We start from the raw sequence: 13,873 nt of genomic DNA on the forward strand, positions 1-13,873 counted from the left end.
GGCCAACTCATCCCAGTCTCATGATAGCCGCTGCTTTCTCTTAAACTCCAGCTTGTGGTTTCCCGTCATATTTTTTTTAGAGAACTGGCTGCTTGTATTTAAATAGAAAAGCAGGGTTCTCGCCTATGTTGCCAGGGAAGAGAAACCAGAGATGATGAACTGGGTATCCTAGAGTGGCTCACAGCCCCAGAATTAAACTCTCAGGTGTTTTTAAGCCAGTGCTGTTGTTTGGCTCATGATTTCAGAATGAGTAGGTTTGGCAAGTCCGTAGACGTGCACCAGGTGGTGCCAGGCAGCCTCCAGCCATTGGTGCTGGGCTTGCAGCAGCAAATCCAAAAACTGCACCAGAAGATGCAGGGCGAGCTCTGGCTCCATGGTGCCAACTGCGGCAGCGTCCCCAAAGGGAAGCACCGACACAGACGGGCGCAGAGAAAAACGCTTTGCTGTCCCTCGGCGAGGTAGGCGAGCAAGCGGAAAAGCTGAGAACCTGCTGTCCAGGGGGGTCCCTTTAAGCACGAGCCTCAGTTAGCCTCAGACAGCAGCCACACAAAGCAACTACTGACCTGATGCCCTGCCGGAACCGGTTTCAGCTGCCCTTAAATGCGCCCCTGCGTCCAATCAGTGTGGACGCGCTAGTTGGAATTAGCAAAACGCTAATTCGAACTAGTTTTTAAGTCTAGATGTGCTCATTCGAATTAGCTGAGCACTGTAGTGTAGACATACCCTCAGGGTATGTCTACACCACCACCCTTGTTCGAACTAGGGTGGTGAATATAGTCAATCAAAGTTGCAAATGAAGCTTTCTAATTCGAACTACCGTTACTCCTCGTGGAATGGAGAGCCTAATTCGAACTACCTACTCCGTGCCGCGTGTAGCCGCGGGCACGGAGTCCGAACTACCGGGGATTTAAAAATGGCGGCGCCCGGCAAGATGCAAATGAAGCCCGGGATATTTAAATCCCGGGCTTCATTTGCAACTTCGATTGACTACATTAACCACCCTAGTTTGAACTAGGGGGGTAGTGTAGACGTGCCCTCAGGCAGGATTGGGGAACCTAAGACCTCGGGGCCAAACACAGCCCCTGGTTTGCCTGAATCTGGCTCCCAGGTCAGATTGGGCTTCCCCCAAAGCCTTTGGAAGCCCAAGCTGGCTCTCCAGCCCTCTTGCCATTCCCCCAGGCTCTCGTATGGGAAGGGAATGTGGGGAGGGTCTTTCTTCTTCTCAGACAGGGGCCTCATCAGTGAGGGTGTGTCGGGGGGAGGGGCTGGTTGGTTGGTTTTTGCGTCTCATGCGTGGGTGGCCCTCAATGGATTTTTCTGTGGGGCAGCAGCCCCCCCAGAGCCAATCAAGGTTCCCCACCCCTGTTCTAAGGTGCCCCAGGACTCGTCGTTTGGTTGATTTGGGCAAAAGCTTTCATGGGTAAAAAATACTTTGTCAGAAGCATCTGATGAAGTGCTTGGGGGGGGGAGGGTTTACCCACAAAAGCTGAAGCCCAAATCCAGCTCTTAGTCTCTCCAGCGCCACAGGGACGACGCCACCTTAGTTTTTTTAATTGGTTCATGTCGACAGCAGGTGATGTGTGGGCTGGACTAGACGTGTGGTAATGTTCTGGCAGAGCCGCACCTCTTCCTTTCACCTGCCGGCCATGCGACGGGCAGGTGTGTTTGCAGTGCTCCTCAGCCTGGCTGCGGTTTTGGACGGCCCTTCAGGTAAGAGAGCCTGTCTCCCGCCTGTGCTGCTCCGGGGCGCTGGCATCCCAAGCAGAAACGGGGAGGAGGGATGCGTTTTGCCTGCAGGTTAGAGGAAGTTATGAGGCGAAGGCAGCGGAGGTGTGTTCCGAACACCTCTGCCTGCCCCTTGCTTCAGGTCCTGTCCTGCCTGGGGAGGGGGTGGGAATAAATTGTATGCGGGGGGGGGGGTGGAGGGGGGCAGGGTGAGAGCCATGGAACCAAACTGCAACCCCTGAATTTGACAGAAACCCCTTCAACCCAGGGGGTGTGGCAGCCCCCTCAGTTTCTGCACTAGTGGCCCTGTCCTGGTTGATTTTCAGAAAATATTGGGAGGGTTTTGCGACCGTTTTTTTATTATTATTATTATTATTATTTTTCTAGAAGATTTACTGGTACCTAGTGTTTGGGTCCTTCAGGGCAGGGGGGCTGGGAGTGTGGGGCTGCAGGGGGGCAGGGCTGGGGGTGAGGAGGAGCTCAGGGCAGGGGGGCTGGGAGTGTGGGGCTGCAGGGGGGCAGGGCTGGGGGTGAGGAGGAGCTCAGGGCCTGTGCTTGGGAGTGTGGCGGTTGCAGGGGGGGCAGGGTTGTGGGTGAGGAGCAGCTCAGGGCAGGGGGCTGGGAGTGTGGGGCTGCAGGGGGGCAGGGCTGGGGGTGAGGAGGAGCTCAGGGCCTGGGAGTGTGGAGGTTGCAGGGGGGGCAGGGTTGTGGGTGAGGAGCAGCTCAGGGCAGGGGGCTGGAAGTGTGGGGCTGCAGGGCGGCAGGGCTGGGGGTGAGGAGGAGCTCAGGGCAGGGGGGCTGGGAGTGTGGGGCTGCAGGGGGGCAGGGCTGGGGGTGAGGAGGAGCTCAGGACCTGGGCCTGGGAGTGTGGAGGTTGCAGGGGGGGCAGGGTTGTGGGTGAGGAGCAGCTCAGGGCAGGGGGGCTGGAAGTGTGGGGCTGCAGGGGGGCAAGGTTGGGGGTGAGGAGGAGCTCAGGACCTGGGCCTGGGAATGTGGAGGTTGCGGGGGGGGCAGGGTTGTGGGTGAGGAGCAGCTCAGGGCAGGGGGGCTGGGAGTGTGGGGCTGCAGGGGGGCAGGGCTGGGGGTGAGGAGGAGCTCAGGGCCTGTGCTTGGGAGTGTGGCAGTTGCAGGGGGGGCAGGGTTGTGGGTGAGGAGCAGCTCAGGGCAGGGGGGCTGGGAGTGTGGGGCTGCAGGGGGGCAGGGCTGGGGGTGAGGAGGAACTCAGGACCTGGGCCTGGGAGAGTGGAGGTTGCAGGGGGGCAGGATTGTGGGTGAGGAGCGGCTCAGGGCAGGGGGGCTGGGAGTGTGGGGCTGCTGGGGGGCAGGGCTGGGGGTGAGGAGGAGCTCAGGACCTGGGCCTGGGAGAGTGGAGGTTGCAGGGGGGCAGGCTTGTGGGTGAGGAGCAGCTCAGGGCAGGGGGTGGGAATGCAGAGGTCAGAGCAGTGCTGGGGACTCCAGGCAAGAGGCAAGGTTGCAGGAGGCAGGGCAGGAAGTTGGGAGGTGAGGGGGCTCAGGAGAGGCGGTGGGAGACCCAGGGCAAGGTTTGGAGCTAGCCGCCTGCTACTTCTGGGGCAGGAGGGGCAGCTCCCCACTGCTGACAAGCAGGAAGGGCCCTGACTAGCCCCAGGTTGGGGAGTTGGGGGCAGGGGGTGGGGTGGATTTGAAGTGCACCTCTTCTTTTGTAGGGGGAGTCAACTTTGGGGTTTTCGGGGCTTGGCGAGGGGGGTACATGTCCCACTGCAGAGGTAACTGGAGTTATGGATTCCAGGAGTTCTAGAGCCCTTTGGAACAAGTCATCCATTTTAAACCATTGCGTGTTTAAGTTCCACTTTCCTCAGAACTAGCATGGTTGGGGCTCCTGGAAGAAGCAAGTACTTAAGGAATCCATCTGCAAAGATCTGGAATATAATAATAAGGTCACGGGGAACAGCCAGCGTGGAGTTTGGTGTTTAGAGGAACTGTCTTCCACTTTTATACGCCCACAAATGTACGGTCATTCTCGTGCGGTGAGCTATATAGACCAGCGGTTTTCAAACTTTTTTTCTTAGGACCCAGTTGAAGAAAATTGTTGCTGCCGCGACCCAACGTAACGTGACTGGAGCGTGGGCTCCGGGGTGCAGCTGAGGAGGAGAGTTTTGGGGTGTAGGAAGGGGCTCCGGCTTTGGGGCAGGGCTGGGGCAGGAGGGTCTGACCTCGAGCGGCTCCCAGCCAGCAGCAGGCTTCCAGCCAATGGGCGCGCGGAACGAGGGCTCGGGGCAGGGGCAGTGCATGGAGCCCTGTGCGCTATTCCCCCTGCCCCCCAATATAAGCCCCTGGCCTGCTATTAGCTACTTCTGGGGCACAGCCCCATCTGTGGTGCCAGGCCAGGCAGAGAGCCTTAGCGCCCCCCACTCCTCACCTGGTCCCCCTGCAGCCACGAGACTCAGTGACATTCCACTATACTACATAGCAAGTTTAAAACAAACAACAGGAAGTTTTTCTTCACTCAGCACACAAGCAACCTGTGGAACTCCTTGCCAGAGGATGCAGCGAAGGCTTGAATTTTAACAGGGTTCAAAAAAGAGCTAGATAGATTCATGGAGGTGAGGTCCATCAATGTCTGTTGGCCAGCATGGGTAGGAATGGTGTCCCCAGCCTCTGTTTCTCTAGAGGTGGGTTACTGGGGAGGGATTGCCTTTTGTGATCCCTCCCTGTGGGGAATCTGGTATTGGCCACTGTCGGCAGACAGGATACTGGGCTAGATGGGCCTTTGGTCTGACCCATTATGTTCTAGGATTACCCAGTCCTCGGTCACGACGCGTCGTTTGAAAACCACTGGTCTATATGATACATCCTCCTCATAATGTCATGCCATAGGTGAATTATAAGTAAAATAATTGGATATGATGACAAGCCAAACTAATACACTTCTTGTTTGAAATCTCACAGCTCACAAAGCTTGTCTGAACGTCCCCCCGGAGGTAAAGACTGTGTCTGAAGGAAGCACTGTGAGCATCTTCAGACTGAATACCACCAACATTACAGAAACGTCTTTTTTCGTGCAAAAATATAACTCCTCAACTTTGCAATGGAAAGATGTCATTTACGCCTCTCCTGAGGGCACCAAGCAACTCCTCAGTTCCTTTAAGGAGACATTTTCCTTTTCCGGTGGCGACTTGAGGATGGAGCACGTGAGCCAAGACGCGGCGGGAGAGTACAAGATTCGAGATCACATGACTGAGCAGTGTGTGGCGATCATAAATGTGACATTGGTGGGTAAGTTTGATGCTCGGTGACTCCCGGGAAAAACTCTGAGACAATGTTTATGCTACAATGCTGTGGATCAATGCTGCGAAGCTCATTCTTTCAGCATTCAATTTAGCGGGTCTAGTGAGGACCTGCTCAATTGAATGCAGAGGGCAACCCCGTCAACTCCGAAACTCCTTGCAGTTGTGAGGCGTAAGGGAAGTTGGCGGGAGAGTGTCTCCCGTCGACCTCCTACTGCGGGTCTGCTGGAGGAATTGGACTTAAGGTATCCACAGCTCACTTCTTCAGATGACCGGTAGAAGAAAAGTTTTTCCAGTATAAGAAAAGTTTAAAAACTTCTCTCTCAGGGAACGGCAATGCATTGTACAGGCCATGAGGCAATTTTTAGGGTGGCCAGCAGGGCTTTCGTTCCTCAGGCTGCTCATTAACTTACGCCCACCTCTGTCTGACTGTCAGCTCGGTCAGACTGCAACAAAGGGCCTGCCTTTGTTTTATGTTTTATCGCTGGCCCGTCACCTTAGTTTCTGAGGCCCAGCTATTGATCATTGGGAACCAGGTCCCTAAATACCTTGGAGGAGCCGGGCCTAAGGGTCAGGTCGCCCAAGGGATTTAGGCACCTAATGTTGCAAATAGGCGCTTGCGGGAGCGGGGGTTCAAAAGCTCCTAAGGCCCGTTTTCAGTGTAATTTAGGGGGATTTTCAACAGAGCCCAGTTGCCTCACAGGATGGGGGCTAGTCACATTTGAAAATCCCAATAGCAATCCATTTGCATCTTCAGGAACACAAAGACCTTTGAATATCTGGCCCTACCTAATCAAAGGGCTCTGGGGCAGAGGGTGGAATTCATAGCATCATAAAACCAGAGCATTCTAGAACCTCGAGAGGCCATCATGTCCTTGCGGCAGGACCCAGCACCATCTAGACAATAGGTTCCCAAATTGGGGGGCGCATGAAGAAATTCGAGGGGGGCATGAGGTGACTGCCCTCCCCCTCCCCCCATCAATTCACCCATAAGAAAGAGCCTGGTCTGTCTGGTAAGAAAATTCAGAAAATACCAAGTGAAAGTCTGGTAATTTCTGATTTTCCTGGCTTGGACGTCCACGAGAACATGTGCAGCTCGGACTGGCTGGGGCAGGGGGAGGATGGAGGGTCCCGGGCAGACTTCAAAATGATGACCACCTTAAAAGGGCAACTTTTTTTTTTTTTTTTGGTCAGCAACTCCCCCTCCCCCCCCCTTTTTTTTTTAATTGCTGATCTCAGCAATTAAAGGGCCTGTGTCTGTTTTTCAGCCCCGGTCAGGGGCGTGTGATGTCAAAAAGTTTGGGAACCGTTGATCTAAACCTTCCCGGACAGGTATCTGTTTAACTGGCTCGTAGATCTCCAGTGATGGAGATTCCACATGCTCCTTCAGCTCCTTGGGCCGCAAGATTGTCGTAACCAAGATGTTCTCCTGGGACAGGGTGGCTTTGCTAACTAGGCTTGGGGCCCTAAATTGTGCAGGGGGTGCCGGTGGAACTGTAGCAGCGCTTTGATTGGATGCAGAGGGAGTGCCAACGTTGTGTGCCATTGGCACACCCCTCACTGCACATGCTCTGGCTTTACGGGCATGCCACTTTAGTAGGAGAAAAGACACACAGCCAGAAACAATTTGAGTCTGGCCACTCCTGCGCGTTGGCAACAAAATTGTCTCGCAGGCCACACACAGCACTTGCTGCACCTCTGATATATGGAGTCCTCACAGACACTTTCCTCCTCCTTGTCTCATTCCAGAGCCCAGCTCATCCCTGCCTCTAGAGTCCAGGATCACATGGGAACCTCACCATGGAACCAACAGATCGGGTGAGTAGTTTGGGATGGGGGAATCCCAAAACCGACACCCTCTCTCCGCCCCGCCTGAATGTCACGCTGGCCCTGATGTCAGTGCGAGTTCAAGGTCCCTGTCCAGTTGCTCCCACTCCTCTCAGATAGCCTGAGGCCTCGGGCCACCACCAGAGCCACGGGAACCCCACGTCTCCAGCAAAATTGGCTCCGGTCAAGGACGAGCCCTTAGCCAATGGTGGAGCAGTGTTTGGGGGCTCCCAAGGGGTGTCCACTAGGGAAGGGGTTCTTAAACTGTGGGTCCCAACCCCCCAGGTGGTGGTGAGCAACTTGGGGGGGGGGTCATGAGCAACTTAGAGAGGGGTCACGGTATCACAAAGTTTGAGAACCCCTGCATTAGGGGGATGAATTAAAGGGCAGAAAACTGTGATCCCCAATAGTCAGTGTGCTTGGGGGGGACGGAGTCACTTACACTAACCAATGGGAGATGGCAAGGAGAGAGGTGTGTCCTAAATCCCGCCCCTTTCTGGCCTATCCTCCTTAGTCATAGAAAGCAGCTGCTGGTGGCCTGAGGTGAGGGAGGGAGGTGCTTAAGCACTGTCAAATAATTACTTAACAGCCCAATTAAGCTAAATATGATACTTAGCAGGTGTCTGGAATTTGCAGCCCGCTTAGCAAGGTCCGTAAAGACTGGCCCAGAGAGCATTTCGCTATTTGCATAGCGAGGAAGCTAGGAAATGAAATCTCATAAGAAACCAGCTGGGAGGAAGGAACAAAAGTTTGCACCATTCAAAGGAAACAGGAGTTAGAGAGAAGTGAGCAGCATCTGGAAGACACTGTCAGCCGCGAAGTTTTCTTAACATTGCAAGGAGAGAGGCTTGTAGAGGAGATGGCTTTTAATGGGGATTTTGTAGGTGTTTAAATGGAGTCATCGGGAGGTTCTGCAGAGGGAGGAGACGGGGGAAGGAACCTGATTTATGGCTCAGGCCATGTGTGCGCTGAAAACTTACAGTGCAGCCCTTCAGTGTAGACCAGTGGTTGAGCGGTGGGCAGCAGTTTCTTGGGATTTCTGAGGGGGGATATGATAGAGGTCTATAAAATCATGAGTGGTGTGGAGAGGGCCGATAAAGAAAAGTTATTTATTAGTTCCCGTAATAGAAGAACTAGAGGACACTAAATGAAATTAATGGGTAGCAGGTTTAGAACTAATAAAAGAAATTTCTTCTTCACACAGCGCGTAGTCAACCTGTGGAACTCCTTGCCAGAGGAGGCTGTGAAGGCTAGGACTATAACAGAGTTTAAAGAGAAGCTAGATAATTTCATGGAGGTTAGGTCCATAAAAGGCTATTAGCCAGGGGATAAAATGGTGTCCTTGGCCTCTGTTTGTCAGAGGCTGGAGAGGGATGGCAGGAGACAAATCGCTTGATCGTTGTCTTCGGTCCACCCTCTCTGGGGCACCTGGTGCTGGCCACTGTCGGCAGACAGGATACTGGGCTAGATGGACCTTTGGTCTGACCCAGTATGGCCATTCTTATGTTATGTTAGCCCCTTGCGGATCGCTGCTGCTATATTTATCTGCGCTTCCACAGGTACGAGGGATGGCAGCTCCCATTGGCTGGGAACAGCGACCAATGGGAGCTGCGATTCCCCCGAGACCTGTGGAGGTGCAGGTAAATACAGCAGTGGGGGAGACCAGCAGGGGCTAAACCAGGTGGAGTGCATTCAGCCCACAGGCTGGTATTTGACCACCCCTGGGGTAGACACTTCCTACAGCCACTCCAGTGGCCCCGGTACTCGCACGTAGTCGTCTCCCCACCAACATCGCTGAGAGCTCGACAGGCACAAGGATCGGGCCCATCTCTGTCCCCCAGTGCTGTGCTTATGTATCACTGACCCAATGCGAGGGCCCTACCAAATTCACGGTCATAGGAAATGTCACAGTGTTGTAATGGGGGGGGGGCTTGAGCCAAAAGGAGTTGAGGAGTTGCGGGAGGGGGGGCATACGGTTATTTCTGGAAGGTTGCAGTCAGTGTTTCCTCTAAGCTGAGCGCTTGAGAGGCCGATCAGGAGAGACTCAAGTGCCGCCCAGCTGATTAGCAGGGCACCCACAGCTAGGTTTGTGTTTCTACTGGTGGTGCACATTCCCCCATGCCTTGGTGCACATAGAAAAAATTATTCTGCACAGAGAAGAAAAAAAGGATTAGAGGGAACATTGATTGCAGTATTCCTACCCTTACTCCTGTGCTGCTGCCTGGAAGCATGGTATCACATTGCCACCCATATTTCTGCTCTGCTGCCCTAGAGTTGGAGTCTTGGTGAGCAGACGCCATGCTCTGTGCATCTCCTTTGGAAGGCAGGGCAGACATAAGGGTGCGCCCTCCCCCCCCCCATTAATATCCTTGCTACACCCCAGCAACTCAATGTTTCCTCAAATTTTGTCCACCTATGTGCGGAATAAATTTTGTTATGTGCACCAAGGGATGTGCACCACCCTTAGAAACCCATGCTGCCAGCTGCGGGCAGGTGCCAATCGGCTGTGCAGCATCTGAACCTCTCCTGGGAAGCCACCCACACACTCATCCGACAGGGAACACTGCTGTAACGCCCTTTTGGGTCAGAACTCCACAGTGTGGTTTTCCTCTGGGGAAATCTATATAACCGAGAGTCAAGACACACAAGGCCAGGTTGCATGGGAAGAGACTAGATTCCACGGACTATGATACATTTCTCTACTCATTACATTGATGGCGAGGTCAGAGCCTGCCTTCAGCTCTTCTTTCTCTACTGATGTTCAGTCTACAGCTAGTCCATCGCTTGCCCCTTCCAGGAAAACCCAAGCCCAGTTCTTCCCTGGGGTCTGGCAAGGACATAGACAGCTGTTCTTAGCCTGCTGCTAGGGAATTGGCAAAGAACGCCAAAGAAAAGGAATCATCGCAAATGTGAGAACCCCAGGGTGCCGGTGCGTCAGGCTGGTTTTTTGACTCGTGCCAGAATTCTGTCTGCAAATTAAACTTTCTAGTTAAAAAGGCTCAGAGGGGAGTGGCCGTGTTAGGCTGTAACTTTAGAAACAGAGGGAGGAGACTGGACGGATCCTGATTTACGGCTCAGGCTGTGTCTGTAGTCCCGTGGCACCTTACAGTACATCTACACAGCAGCATTCCGAAATAAGAACACAGCTACGCAACAAGCCGTTATTTCGAGCTGGAGGACTGCTTTCTCCGACTCCTGTAAGCCTCATTTCATGAGGAGCAAGGGACGTTGAAGGAAGAGTGTTCTTCCTTCAACTTCCTGCTGTGTAGACGGGGCCAATAGCCAAATTAAGCTATTTTTAGCTTCAGCTATCCAAGTGACATAGCTGAACTTGCGTCGCTTAATTCGAATTTTGCCCTGCAGTGTAGCCATGCCCTAACAAATATATATATATATAGTATCGTGAGCTTTTGTGGGCAAAACCCACTTCCTCAGATGAGCTGGAAGCTGGAATGGAAATGATAGGAACCCAGAATTGATAACAGAAAAAGATGTATAACAGAAGACATGTATCTGATGTGATAAATGCCATCAAGTGCCAGCAATGCCCCTCTGCCGTGTGTATTGGCCAAACCAGACTGTCCCTGGGCCAAAAGATAAATGAACACAAATCTGACATCAGGAATAGTAACCCACAGAAGCCTGTAGGCAGGGCCGGATTAAGGCATGGGCTAGCCGGACAGCTGCCCGGGGTGCCAGATTGTCCTTCCCTGCACGTCCTTCCTTCCCGGAAGCAGCGTCCTTCCCCCCCACGGCCACTGTGCCAGCAGCGGTAGCCGGGCTGGGCTGGGCCGGGCCGGGCACGAGCGTCCTGCAGTCGCCAGCTCCGCACGCCCTCCCCCACACTCCAGGCAGGGATGGGTCCACACATGCACCCTCTCCCGCACACCGGTGTGGGGGCGGGGCCGCGCATACGCTCTCCCCCAACCCGGGGCGCAATTAAACTGTCTGCCCGGGGCGCCGGAATGGCTCTGGCCGGCCCTGCCTGCAAGGGAACATTTTAATCTGCCTGAGCATCAATCATGGATTTACAAGCAGCCGTTCTTCTACAAAGGAATGTCACCAGCCAATGAATGACAGAGAGAGAGAAATTTGACAGTTTCCCTGGGGTTAAACAGAGACATTAACTGGATGTTGTATTATAAAGCCATTCTCGTCTGCATTTAACACCTCATGTGTACATCAAAAGCTAAGTATGGGGACACTTCCAGCCTACTTAATTTAGCAAATATAACCCATGGATTATATTCATTTTTACAAACCCCGAACCCCCACCCCCCACCCGTGGGCTATACTCGGGTGCGGGGTATATAAAATTGTTTAAACTCACCTGGTGAGTTCCTGTGCAGCCACAGCTGCAGGAACCAGGGGGATGAGTGCTCCCCGACCTGGAGGCTGGAGGCTGGCGGCTGCACAGGAACCAGAGTGGTGAGTGCCCGCAGGAACCCCCCCGGCACCGTAAATTAACAAATATATCCCCCGGCACAAAAAAGTCTTGTATACCCTGCGGGTTATACTCGTGCGCGGGGTATACAAGATTTTTTTTACTCAATTTGGAAAAACCGCGGGGTATATTCGGGGATGGACTATATTCACTAAATCACGGTAGTCTCATTAGCACCCGTCCTGCCATTGACGGATATCTTTTTTGTTTGTTTTTTCTCCCTTCTTTTTCTGTTATAAATTTCTGGGTTCCTGTTATTTCTCTCCAACTCATCTGAGGAAGTGGGTTTTGCCCACAAAAGCTCATGATACTGCATATATATGTGTGTGTGTGTGTGTGTGTGTGTGTGTGTATATATATATATATATATATATTGTGTTAGTCTCTAAGGCTATGTCTACACTGAGTTTTCTTGGCAAAAAAATATGCTCATTGAGGCATAAGAATCTTGCAGAAAAAGGGGGTTTTGCACAAAAAGAAAATTTCCACGCTGCTTGTTTTTACGCAATCACGGACTGGCAGAAAATATGCAAATGAGATCATGACTCATGCAAATGAGTCCCTCATTAGCATATTTTTTGCTGAGAAAACTCGTAGCGTAGATGTAGCCTAAGGAACTGTCTATGCTGCAACACTGCTTCAGGATACTGGAGTATCCTGAAATAGTTATTCCGCGTCTTAAGAGAAAGCCCGTAATATCGAAATATAATGGGCTCACTAGTCCGATGCTCCTGTAAGCCTCATTGCATGAGGGTTAAGGGACATTTTGGAATAGTGCCTTATTTTGAAATTTGGCCCTGTGTAGACGAACTAAGCTATTTTGAAATAACATCAAAATAAGCTACGCAATTTGCATAGCACAAACTGCATCGCTTATTTCGAGTCACAGTGCAGTGTAGATGCACCCTAAGGTGTCGTGGGACTTCTTATTGTTTTTAAAGTTACAGACTAACACCGCTTCCCCTCTGACAGTGAAGACCCCATCCTGAGGCAACTTCCAAATCACAGTTCCCGGGCTCTGTAACAGGAGCTGCTTTGCCCGGCTCACCTTTCTCCCTCCATGAGGTTGGCAGCTGGGGATAATGAGTCCAGAGATCTGCTCTCAGTGGTGCCCAAAGCCCATCTGTGCATGGCCAAACTCAGCTCTTATGGTATTCTGGGGATGTCTTAATCGTTTGGGATCCTCACCGCAGCACTGCGGCCGTTTAACCGAGTCCCTTCCTAAGAGGCCTTTCTCTCTTTTGTTTCAGAGCCAGGGTTGTGGAATTTTGTCCAGATTCCTGGTGCGGTGGCGGCAGTGGTGTTGTTATTCGTGTGGCTCATATGTCAGTTTATGAAATATCGAAGAACAGTGTCTGCCTACCTGCAAGCCATCTTCACTAAGTTGACTCATTTCTGGCAGCACGCTGCTGCCACCAAGCAGCCTGGAAGTGCACAGAATTCACAGGAAAGAGATGAGTGCAGTGAGGTTTAGAGACAGATACCAGGCCCAGGGAATCAGGAAGCCGAATTGAGATCTACCCCCTCCAAAATGATGAGGAAGATTTGCTAATGGTGGCCAGAGACGGAACCAAGAGAAAGGACCCATTCATGGGGGACACAGGCTTAGATTAGGGAATCAGAGTGAGTGGGGACCCATTAGAAGGGAACAGACAAGGGCGTGGGGACCCATTTAGAAGAGACGATCCCTCTTATAAAGACCAGCAATGGGAGTGAGTAAACTGGGCCAAATTTTTCATTGAACATTTTTCCCCAGTGAAAAATGCAGACTCGGCAACTCGGGGGCTGTGTCTAGACTGGCAAGTTTTTCCGCAAAATCATCTGCTTTTGTGGAAAAACTTGCCAGCTGTCTACACTGGCCGCTTGAATTTCGGCAAAAGCACTGATGATCTCGTAAGATTGTCAGTGCTTTTGCGGAAATACGATGCTGCTCCCGTTTGGGCAAAAGTCTTTTTCTGAAAAACGTTTGCACAAAAGGGCCAGTGTAGACAGCAGAGATTTGTTTTCTGCAAAAAAGCCCCGTTCGCAAAAATGGCGATTGGGGCTTTTTTGCAGAAAAGCGCGTCTAGATTGGCATGGACGCTTTTCTGCAAAAAGTGCTTTTACGGAAAAGTGTCCTGCCAATCTAGACGCGCGTTTCCGAAAATGCTTTTGCGGAAAACTTTTCAGTTAAAAGCATTTCCGGAAAATCATGCCAGTGTAGACATAGCCTATGTGTGTTTAACTTTACTGCTATGAGTAATTCCCTTGGAATAGGACAACTCTGAGGTTGGGTTTACATTATGGCTCTATGTCGGTGTGGCCATATATGGTTCAGGGGTGTGACAAATCCACACACTTCTGCCCCCTACCACTCAGGGATGGCTATAGTAGGAAAAGTTCCTGAAATATAAGCCCTTGTATCAAAGAAGAGATGTTCCTGACAGTGTTGGTGCCTTATGCAGCTCAGCACTGATACGCCCACCACACACATCGTGGGGGGAGCAGCCGCTTTGTTGGGGGGTGGGGCTGAAGCTGTGGGGGGACAGGGAGTTGCAGACAGACCAGACTGAGCCCGTTTGCAAGCAGACCAAATTTAGCAAGAATGGGGAGGGTCGAGGGGGCACTGATA

General features: G+C 52.3%; 1 pseudogene across 1 annotated transcript; it reads left to right on the forward strand.

Moving 5' to 3' along the window:
* Nucleotides 1-1,630: 1,630 nt before the first annotated feature.
* LOC142823203 (uncharacterized) lies at nucleotides 1,631-13,252 on the forward strand (annotated as a pseudogene). Its single transcript, XR_016347408.1, has 4 exons — nucleotides 1,631-1,710; nucleotides 4,654-4,980; nucleotides 6,741-6,809; nucleotides 12,513-13,252. The product of XR_016347408.1 is annotated as an uncharacterized LOC142823203 (transcript).
* Nucleotides 13,253-13,873: the final 621 nt, after the last annotated feature.

This window comes from Pelodiscus sinensis, chromosome 19 (assembly GCF_052426305.1).
Source record: "Pelodiscus sinensis isolate ZL-2025 chromosome 19, ASM5242630v1, whole genome shotgun sequence".
Classification (NCBI taxonomy): domain Eukaryota; kingdom Metazoa; phylum Chordata; order Testudines; family Trionychidae; genus Pelodiscus; species Pelodiscus sinensis.